This window comes from Scylla paramamosain, chromosome 18, assembly GCF_035594125.1.
Source record: "Scylla paramamosain isolate STU-SP2022 chromosome 18, ASM3559412v1, whole genome shotgun sequence".
NCBI lineage: Eukaryota > Metazoa > Arthropoda > Malacostraca > Decapoda > Portunidae > Scylla > Scylla paramamosain.
Genome location: NC_087168.1, coordinates 13,814,330 through 13,824,649, shown reverse-complemented (window position 1 = coordinate 13,824,649; position 10,320 = coordinate 13,814,330).

Genomic DNA, 10,320 nt, shown 5'->3' with positions numbered 1-10,320 from the left:
GTGTGTGTGTGTGTGTGTGTGTGTGTGTGTGTGTGTGTGTGTGTGTGTGTGTGTGTGTGTGTGTGAGAATTCGTGTATCTGTCTGACTGTCTGTACGTGCTTGCGTGAATAAGAAAGGCAGGCATTACCCTGTACTCTTTGAAGAGGAAAGAGGCCACGGTAGTTGAGTCTTGAGTGGGCGACTAAACATTGACTCAGCATGCACTTCCCTCCTGACTGAGTGAGTGAATAGTGGAGTACTTCTCTGTACACAAGGCCATCTCTACCTACAAGAACTCCTGGGAGGATGAAAAAGTCGGGATTTGCGGTAAATATTTTGGTTGTCTGGAGAGAAAAAAAAAAAAGGAAAGAAAAGAAAAGGAAATAGTATCCCATTAATCTGTAATCGTCAGTTTTATATTTTTCATATTACATTATTGAAGAAACAACAGAAGCTAATATTTTCCTACCGCTCTTTTTCTTCGTTGCGTGTGATGAATGAAAGCCAAAAATACACACACACATACACACACACACACACACACACACACACACACACACACACACACACACTAAATAAAAGGAAAGACAATAAAAAAAAGTTCGCTAATTCGAACGTGTCCCATAAATAAAGTTAAACAATTAAAGAGATTCCAATCATTTTCATATGAGGATTGCTGTGCTGAAGGACGTATGGGTGTGACCAGTTCAGAAAGCATTGCCTGTAGTCTTCAGAATGCGCTAAAATGCTCTCTTTGTCCATATAATAGATATGTGGATAGATAGATAGATATATGTCAGACATTTAGATGAGTGGTAAAATTCGTAAATAAGTAAATAAGTAAATAAGTAAATAAATAAATAAATAGATAAATAAATAAATAAATAAATAAATAAATAAATAATAAGAAGAAGAAGAAAAGAATAAGAAGAAGAAGAAGAAGAAGAAGAAAGAAAAAGGGAAAAAGAAAAAGAAAAATAGAACAACAACAATAACCAACCAAGCAAGCAACCAAACAAACAATCAATAAAAAAAAACAATAATAATAATGACAACAAACAAACATTCCCACACAACCGCGAGCAATGGAGTCAGCAGAGGCGGCAGGAGGCAGAGACAGATCAGCGTCCGGGCCACCGAGACTCAACCAAGAAAACGGTGCAGGTATCTTCCTTTTGGCGATAAGATCGAAAACACATTAAGGTAATACAGCGCCACTGACCGTAATGCCTCGCTAAAAGGAGGAGGCCGGGCAGGAGATTCGCCTTGTATCGAGAAAACAATAATCACACTGCAATAATCTGAAGACTCGCAATGGAAAGGAGGAGAAACAAAACTATTCCCTCCAAGAGTCTAAACACAATCCTGAGAGGCAATTATCAGGAGAGCCACTAAAAACGGTCATTTTATAAGATAACAGTTACGTAGCGGTAATTATTTACTAAAAGAAAAGATAAAGATCTACGAGTTTTTACTGATGAGAATGATGCAGACAGCCACAGGAAATTGTCCTTTCATAATATACCCGTGACGTAACAGTAACTAGTTCATAAAAAAACAAAGATCTGTGAATTTTTATTAAGGAGAATGATACTAACACGGCCCACGCAATGACAACAGCAGCATTCCAATAAGAGGTTAATAAAAGAAAAAAAAGATAATTCATTCTGAGAATGATGTTGCAAACCAAAGCTCACGCAATGATAGGTGTGGTGAAGAAGAAATCATCGTACTTCAATAAAACAGTAGCATTCATGTAAAAAACAAATAAAAAATAAATAAAAAAATAGATCTCTAGGATTTGACTTATGAAAATGATGCTGAAAACCAAAGCCCACACAGAGAAGTTGTATTAAGGAATAAAATATCGTCTTTTTATTAGATACCAGAAACGCAACAGTAACTAGTTAATAAAAAAAAAATCTGAGTTTTTATTGATGAGAATGATATCCACAACCACAACCCACGCAATGGCAGGTGTGTGATGGAGGGTGGGGGGGGAGAAGGGGAAGGAGGAGGGAAGTTTAGTGTGTCGAAATCATTGAAGATTATTGGGTTTTCGAACACGTGACAATGTGAATTCTTGCCATTCTGAACCAAAGGCGGGAACCTGAAAAGGTGATACTGATGGGCTGCTTTCAGTGCTTTCCTAACACACACACACACACACACACACACACACACACACACACACACACACACACACACACACACATTGTGTGTGTGTGTGTGTGTGTGTGTGTGTGTGTGTGTGTGTGTGTGTGTGTGTGTGTGTGTGTGTGTGTGTGTGTGTGTGTGTGTGTGTGTGTGTGTGTGTGTGTGTGTGTGTGTGTGTGTGTGTGTGTGTGTGTGTGTGTGTGTAGCAATCAGTATAGCGAAGGCATGGAGAAGGGTTACAGGCGGAGCAGAGACAGTCCTGCAGAAATGTCACAGCCTAGTCACTGCAGAACAGCCTCCCACTTCGCCCTTCACTCCTCCATGTCGCCTGTGCATCATTGTGGTGATGTCAGGGTGGACGTGTTGGCCAGGACGTCTCGCTGGCATGGAATGTCTTCTTGGGGGAGCGAAGAACTGTTTCACAATGATAATTTTCAATTCTGGATCAGAGTCACTTCTGAGTTCACATCCCTACTTCTCTCAAACGCAGTGTTTGCAAACGCACCAGAAATTATCAATAAATCTGTTTTCAAGTTCGGAATCAGTACATCTCTGCAGCGTACATTCTTTGTTCTCTCAAGTTTCACAAACTCCATGATCTAGTCAGTCACGAGATCATGGAGGTTTTCATTTGTCATGTAAAATTTTGTATCAGCATAGAACAAGAATTCAATTTGATTAGAACACAAGATAATGTCATCAATGAAAAGCAAAGATAAGCCTTCACCCAATACAGTGCCCTGAGACAGACCGTGCGTGGCTTACCTATTTTGAGAGTTGTTGTTGTGATAGTTTACCAGTTGTTTGTGATTGTCTAGGTGGCTGCAAAACCATGTCTCCAGCCTCCAGCTTCTTTCTTTAGTGGTATGTTGTGTGATTCGGTATCGAAACTTTTGAAAGGGCGCACAATACCGTTGTGTGGTCAAACATGTGATGAGTTAGTGATGATTTGCGATCTCAGTTGAGCAGCGAGGACAGGAACCAAACTGGCTTCGGGCTGTCACGGTCTGTTTCTAGAATATAAATGAGTCTATTAAGTACAAATTGTTCAAATAGTTAATTGAATATTGATAACAGCGTTTATCACGCAGAGGAATGAATGGTTGGAAGAATGTGAAGCATGTTGGTGAGAAAGAGTTTAATGTTGTGCTGGACATGGCGCCGCCACCGAACAGCGTTGCATGCGTGGCGGGGGCGCGCCGCGATGCTGCTATCAGGGAGAGGCGGCGGGAGAGGGAGCGAGTGACAGGTGATCGGTCACAGCTGTGAGTGTCGAGACGTCTTGGGCTCCTCAACAAGCGTGGCTCGCTGCTGAGGAAGGAACTAAGAATGAAGAGGCGGCGCGTACTGCAGAGGAGGCGCCTCTGGGTCTGCAAGATGTTGCGTGTATTCCCGAAGATATCCTAACTGCCTCTGAAATACTGTTTGCTCTTGAAGAAACATTTAGTATCGGCGAGGAGGCGCCTCCTGCTCTGGAAGAGGTGGATTGTATTCCCCAAGAAATCCTGTCTGTCACTCCCCTTGATGAAATACTGTATCCCCTTGAAGAAGCAACGCCCACTCCTGACCAAACAGTGCCCTCTCCTGAACAAGTAATGCCCGCGCCTGAAGAGGAATCTATGAGTGAAGAAGAGCCGTTTGTCACCGAGGAGTCGCCTCTTGCACTGGAAGACGTAGATCACAGTCCCGAGGAAATGCTGCGTGCCACTCAAGTATTGCATGGTCCCCAAGAAGCAACATCTGTTCTTGAAGGAGAAATGGCAGCTCCTGAAGACGTATTGTTCACTAGTGAGAAAGTTGCACTAGCTCCTGAGGAAGACGACGAAGAGTTGTTGCGCCGCCACGTCCCGTTCCTGACAGAGGAGCAGCTGCGCAGCCTGGGCCGTGGACGTCGCCTGGATGATGGCGGCTTCGGGTCTGTCAGGCAGCTCCAGTATGAGGGTAACCAGGCAGTTGTTAAGGAACTCCAGCAAGCAGGTGATCTGGCGTCGCTGTTAAAGGAGGCTCGCGTCTTAGTGGATCTGAATGGTGCCGGTGGAGTGCCGCGGCTCCTGGCACTGTGCCTTGCCCCACTCCTGAAGAAATAATGCCCACTGATGAACAAGAAATACCCGCTCCTGAGGAATAAACTCCCGCGCCTGAAGAGAAAAGTGTGGATGAAGAGGTGAATGAAGACGAGGACGAAAACGAGACGTGAGCAAACAATAGTGAAAATCGTGGGTAGAGATGATGATTACAATAAAAAAAAGGATCTAGAAATAAAAAAAAAGATCTAGAAAACACACTAAAAAGACTAAACAAACAAAAACGAAACAAAGCACACGAAAAACATTCAAAACTACTACTAAAAAAAACTTGCAAATATGATTAAAATACACAAAACACAATAAATGACAAATACAAAAAAAAAAGGCAGAAAATACACCAAAAATGAAGAAAATACATGAAAATAGAAAAAAATACAAAAAAAATACAAAATGAAGAAAAAAATTCAAGCGCAATGCTAAATTTGAAAACAAAATAGTATATGACTGTATATCACTATGTATGACTGCGTATAACTGTATATAATGTATTTACTTAAGAATAATAATAAAAAAAAAAAATTTTCCTTTTACTGGTACTGTAGAAAAGATAACAAACCTAAGCACTCACACAACCAATGGTGAAAAGAGATTGTGTGTCTATAGATCATCTGCTTGACGTTACATATTTCCAAGGCTTCCGCTAAACGAGGCTGATAGATAGACAGGTAGACAGACAGACAGACAGACAGACAGACAGACAGACAGACAGACAGACAGAGACAGACAGACAGACAGACAGACAGACAGACCGGCAGACAGACACACAAAACAGACAAACAGATACATAGATAAAATCCACTTACACACAAATAAATGACTTTTGTTTGATCTTTTCGTGGCATATTCTTTCTTAATGTCAATTCCTTCACTTGCTTTCTGTAGTTTTTATTAATTTATTATCAATCTCTCTCTCTCTCTCTCTCTCTGCTCGTACCATTTATCGTATCTTATCAGCGTTTTTCGTACGCAGCTAATGGGGACAAGTACGAGATAACATCCCCCTGCATTAGTAAAGATTTCGACAAATTGTCCCACCAGAGGCTCTTGAAGAATTTTTGGGGACATAAGATAGATGGAAAGGTCAGGCTGGATAAGGTCACGGTTATGCGGCAGCATGTTTCTGAGACGTGGGTGATGCAGTAGTCCCCTTCCAAACTTCTCCAGAGCCTCTCGGTGCCTGGTGGATAGTCTGGACAGACTCAGGGTAGTCAGGCCTTCTTCATAGGTGGTGTAGGCAGGGCCAAGGATGACCCTGCACGCCCTTTTCTGCACACTCTCTAGCTGTAGCTGCTGAGTGTGTGTGAGGGAGGAGGACCACGCTGGGGAGGCGTACATGAGTTTGGGGAGGATGAAGGTGAGGTACACCCCCCTTAACTCGTCTGTCGGCGTCCCCAGCGACCTGTGTGTGTGTGTGTGTGTGTGTGTGTGTGTGTGTGTGTGTGTGTGTGTGTGTGTGTGTGTGTGTGTGTGCGTGCGTGCGTGCGTGCGTGCGTGCGTGCGTGCGTGCGTGCGTGCGTGCGTGCGTGCGTGTTTAAAATTGAGAGACAGACAGACACAGAGAGATCAAAAAGACGAAGACTACAGACAAAACAGACAGGCAAACAAACAGACACGCAGACCGCAGAGAGAGAGAGAGAGAGAGAGAGAGAGAGAGAGAGAGAGAGAGAGAGAGAGAGAGAGAGAGAGAGAGAGAGAGAGAGAGAGAGAGAAAAGCAGAAAAGGAGACTGGCAGGGAACCCAACAGACACTCGAACTATTAAATATGATCCTGACCCAACAGCGTCCCAGCCCGCGCGCAAAAAAAAAAAAAAAAAAAAAAAAAAAAAAAATCGGGGAATTCATAGCGGCAAATGTTTCTTTATACACAGATCCAATTTCTTTTTATGTCTCCTGCTCCTCACAAACACTCCCTAAGACAGTAACAGCTGCAGTATATTTTCCCTTTCTTCCCTTTCACAGCGGACTCCTACTAGTAAGTAACCCCCGCGCATCTGCTTCCTTCCTTCCTTCCTTTTTTTTTCCTTTTTTTTTTTTTAGTAAGGCATAATATAGTTCTTTCGTATATCAGTTTATCTTGTCATGGGAAAGGTTAAGGGAGAGGGAGATCCGCCCCCCCCCCGCCTCCCCCAGCCTCCCATTCTTTCTTATACGTTAGATTGGTACGTTCTGAGGTGTGGGTACTGTTATTATTTATTTGTTTATTTAGTTATTTATTTATATTTTTTTTACTGTTTTCTGTTACGTTAGAATAGAATGTCCATGGGTTTTACGTGTTATTATTTGGCACTTATCTGGTGGATCTCTTATTTCTTTTGTTTTTCTTTCGTGGTATTTCTTATTTCTTCCTCTTTTCCTTTCTTTATCTCGTGTCATGTCTTTTTTTTTTCCTTTTCTTCGTATTATTTTATCCTTTTATGTTTTCTTATCCTTTTTTTTTCAGTTTTCTACTTTCTCTTGCTCTACTCCTTCTTGCAAAGACCTGAATATCTGTTGCTGTTTGGTTACCGTATGTAAACTTTTTTTTTCTTTTTCTCTTCCTTCTCTTTGTCTTCCTCATTCTCCTCCAACACAACCCCGTTACTGTTGTTCTGTTCCAGTTATTACTTAATACAACCATTCAAACTTTCTTACAACCGTCTCTTCCTCCTCCTCCTCCTCTTCCTCCTTCTCAACAAACTCCAAGATCCGGCGACGTGAAACTACTCCAAAGTTTATAAAACCACATGTAAAAAAAAGACTTGCATTCACCTTGTCTTACCTGTACTGCACCTGCCCTCACCTTGACTCACACTCCCTCCTCCTTACCCTTACCAAACTTTTTTTTTTTTTTTTGTCACCTTCAGTGGTTCCCCTTTTACATTTCACGTCCCCTTTGCATTTCACCTCCAGCATTACTACCTGTTCTTCTTTCTTCACTCTTCTTCCCTTTTTCTCTTCTAGATGTTTCAAGATTTTTTGTGTATCTTTCTCTTTCTCCATCTCTCTCCTTCAGTTAAACCTTCTTCGTCACTTACAGTTTCCCTTCCAACATTTCCCTTTTTACCCCTCTTATATGTTCCATAAAGTTTTTCCTATTTCTCTATCTCTATTTCAGTAAAGCGTCCTATTCCATGCTGTCCCTTTCAATATGTCCATCTCATCTCTTTCCTTCCACATGTTTCCACGTTCTCATCCTCCTTAACTTAAATTTCTTTCCTCCTGCACCGTTTACACCGTTACCACGTTCTGCACCCACTTTCTCTCCTTTCCCATTCTCCTTTCGTTTCTCCCTTACATTTTCCCACACTTTTTCCCCTCCCAAACGCTCCTTCTTTCCCATTTCCCTTCCTTGGTGCTGTATCACGCTGGCCCATATTCCATCTCCTTACCTTCTCTCTCCCATAATAGATTTTTTGCTCTTACACTTTATTTACCGTCTTTTTCCTCCCAGATTCATTTTCCTCTCTTTTCCTATTTCCTCATTTCTTTCTGTTAACTTCCACTCCTTCCAACGTCCATTCCCGTTCCAGACTACTACTGTTCACCTACTTTTTCTTCCCCCTATTTATTACCCGTGTACTCATGTCCTTTCCCTTTCCAGACATTTCTACTTTCCCCTCCCTTTCTTGTTTCCCTTCCTGGTGGGCATTTCAGACTGTACCCAACCCCTTGCCCTTTCTACATGCCTCTTATTTTTCCTCTTCCTCTACACTCACTGTCTCCAGAATACTTACTTCACCCAAATCCTTCTACTTTCTCCTTCCTTTCAATCCTTTCCTACAGTACCCAATTCCTTATCCCTTCCTACAGACCTCTATTTTCTCCTCTACTTACGTTGCCCAAGATATAATTTCCGATTTCCAAATTTTGCTTTCCCCTTACCCTTCCTGCTGGCATCTAACTCCTCCTTACCATCCCTGCTACCTCCTCCTGCTGCTCCTGCTCCTCTCCTTCATGGTCGCCACAAAACGCCACAAAATTTAGTGCAACCAAACAGACACGACCCCCTCCTGCTGCGTCGGGATTAGAGCGGCGGCCCCCTACTAGTCTCCCTCCCTCTCTCTCCTCCTCCTGCTTCTCTCTTCTCTCCTTCTTCTCTCTCTCTTCTCTCCCGGTGTAGTGGTCACAATTTGCCTCCATGTCCGCCTCACACAAACTTCCACTTAACTATCTGCTGAGTCTGAAATGCGATGCTGCGGCGACCCTGTTTGCTCTGACCACTCACCAAGCCTTACATGACCCACCCCTCTTCGTCCTGCCTCCTTACATGGGTCCTGTCTTTCCCGCTTTCTTGCCTGCTTCCTTCCTTGCCTTGCTTTTTTTTTTCTTTCCTCTTTTTCTTAACACACACACACACACACACATTACACACGCAAAAAGAAAAGGGGGGGGATTTATTTCTGTCTTTCTCTATCATGCTATCTCTTTCATTCTCTAAAACGGATTCTCTTTTTCTTTTTCTTTTTGTGTTCATTCCTTCCTCAATGAGATCGGAAAACTGGATCCTGACTGAGAAATCCCCGATGGAACCTTCCTTCTTTCCTTCACTCCAGAGAGAAGATTCCCATTCCTTCACTGCTTTACTTCACTCCGTCCCCAAACCATGTTCCTCTTCCCTTCCACCTTCCTTTCCCTGAGAAGGTGCAGCAGCCTTCCTTTTTGTACCCTAACGTCTCCCTTCCCCTCCACCTCCTGCTCCTCCCTCCCTCTCTCTCTCTCTTCTATCTAAAGAAAATTCCCTTACCTCCTTTCGCAGCAAGAACAGAAATGCTTCCTCTTCCCTCCACACCTTAAAATGAGTTCCATTCATCCCTTATTGCTCCTAAATGGTTCTCTTACACGAGACTCGCCCGACTTAAAGTGATATTCCTCCTTTCTTCACCTCACTCTGAAGACTTTCCTGCAAACTAACGCTCCCTCTTCTTCCCTCCCCCTGCTTCTTTCTTGTATGTCTTGTTTCCTTTTCTTTCTTTTCATTTTCCTTTTTTAATTTTTCTTCTACCTTTTTTTTCATTTTTTTTATTCTTCCTCTCTCCCTTTTCTTCCCTCCATTTCTTTTCTCCCTTATCATTCTCCTTCCCCTCTTAAAATCAACAAACCACCCTTTCTTTACTCCTCCCTTTTTTTTATTTCTATTCTCTCCTTTTTTTTTCCCCTCCCTTCTTCACTTTCACTTTATTCTTCTTATGCAAACTTACCAAACCAACATAACTCCTCCACCCTTCCTCTTTCCATTCTTCCCTCCCGTATTCGAAAGATGACACGCCCACACTCTTCCTTTCCCTATTCCACAGATAGCTTACCCCGCCACTCTCTCTCCCCAAATCAGTCCACCAGTCCTGGCGCCGCACCTTCCCATGCAGGCAAATTTGAGAGGGACACAAGACGGAGAATTGCAATCCGTCCCGGTACTTTAGAGGTCAGTTAATCGGCCAAACTGAGGCTCCTTAACCAAACTTGCGAGGGAAAGACTGACACAAGAGGACTCTAAGCAATGAGGAAAAGGAGAGGATGAGGTAAAGGTGGCACGGCTGACGGAGGATGAAAGGGGATAAGAAAAGGAGGAGAGAGTAGAAAGGGAAGATACAAGACGTGAAATTGTGAAAAAAAAAACACACTTTAATGGAATATGCATTGAGAAAGAGGAATAGAAAAAGGAGAAACATGACCCTGTTGATGGAAGGTGAAAAGAAAAAAAAAGAGAAGAAAGGGAAAAAAGGAAAGATACACGACGAGAAATTGTGAAAAAAAAACTTACATGAGGGAAAGATGCATTGAGAAGAAGGAGTAGAAGATGGGAGAAACATGACGTGGGTGATGAAAGGTGAAAGATACAAAACGTAAAATTGCGAAAAAAAAGGGGGGAAAAAAAGATGCATGCAATAACATAAAATTGTAAGAGACAAAAAAAAAAGTAGTACATATTAAAGTCGAACTGTAAAAAAAAAAAAAAAGTATCCATTAACGTGAAATTCTAAATTAAAGGCTTTATGTATGAAAGTAAAACTGTAAAAAAAATAAATAAATAAATAAAAAGGTACTAAGTATTAACGTAAATAAAATAAAAAAAATGCTTTATATGTTAAGGTAAAATTATAAAAACAAAAAAAATGCATA